We start from the raw sequence: 831 nt of genomic DNA, 5'->3' as shown, positions 1-831 counted from the left end.
CAATGACACGTACGCAATATAATATGGTTGATATGGAGAGAAAAGAAAACCACTATATTTACACTAGCAGGAGCCTAAGCTACAAGCCTGCTTGCTTGGGTTGCTCTCTTCACAGGCATAGAACGACACTGGCCACACCGCTGGTCACATATCCCGCGTGATCCCGCAGCTGGGGGAAGGGAACAATGTTCTGTTGGGTAACGTAGTAATTTCAAAAAAATTCCTATCCACACGCAAGATCATGGTGATGCATATCAACGAGAGGGGAGAGTGTGATCTACGTACCCTTGTAGATCGACAACGGAAGCGTTAACTTGGTTGATGTAGTCGTACGTCTTCACGGCCCGACCGATCAAGCACCTAAACTACGACACCTCCGAGTTCTAGCACACGTTCAGCTCGATGACGATCCCCGGACTCCGATCCAGCAAAGTGTTGGGGAAGAGTTCCGTTAGCACGACGGCATGGTGACGATCTTGATGTACAACTGTCGCAGGGCTTCGCCTAAGCACCGCTACAATATTATCGAGGATTATCGTGGAAGGGGGCACCGCACACGGCTAAGAATATGATCACGTGGATCAACTTGTGTGTCTAGGGGTGCCCCCTGCCCCCGTATATAAAGGAGCAAGGGGAGGAGGCCGGCCGGCCCCTATAGGCGCGCCAGGAGGAGTCCTCCTCCTAGTAGGAGTAGGACTCCTACTAGGAGGGGGAAAGAAGTGGGGAGGGAGAGGGAAAGGGGGGAGGGGCGCCGCCCCCTCTCCTAGTCCAATTCGGACCAGGGGGAGGAGGCACGCAGCCCACCTCTGGCTGCCCCTCTCTCTCTCTCCA

Source organism: Triticum dicoccoides, chromosome 2A (assembly GCF_002162155.2).
Source record: "Triticum dicoccoides isolate Atlit2015 ecotype Zavitan chromosome 2A, WEW_v2.0, whole genome shotgun sequence".
Classification (NCBI taxonomy): Eukaryota; Viridiplantae; Streptophyta; class Magnoliopsida; order Poales; family Poaceae; genus Triticum; species Triticum dicoccoides.
Note: the sequence above shows the minus strand (reverse complement) of the source record.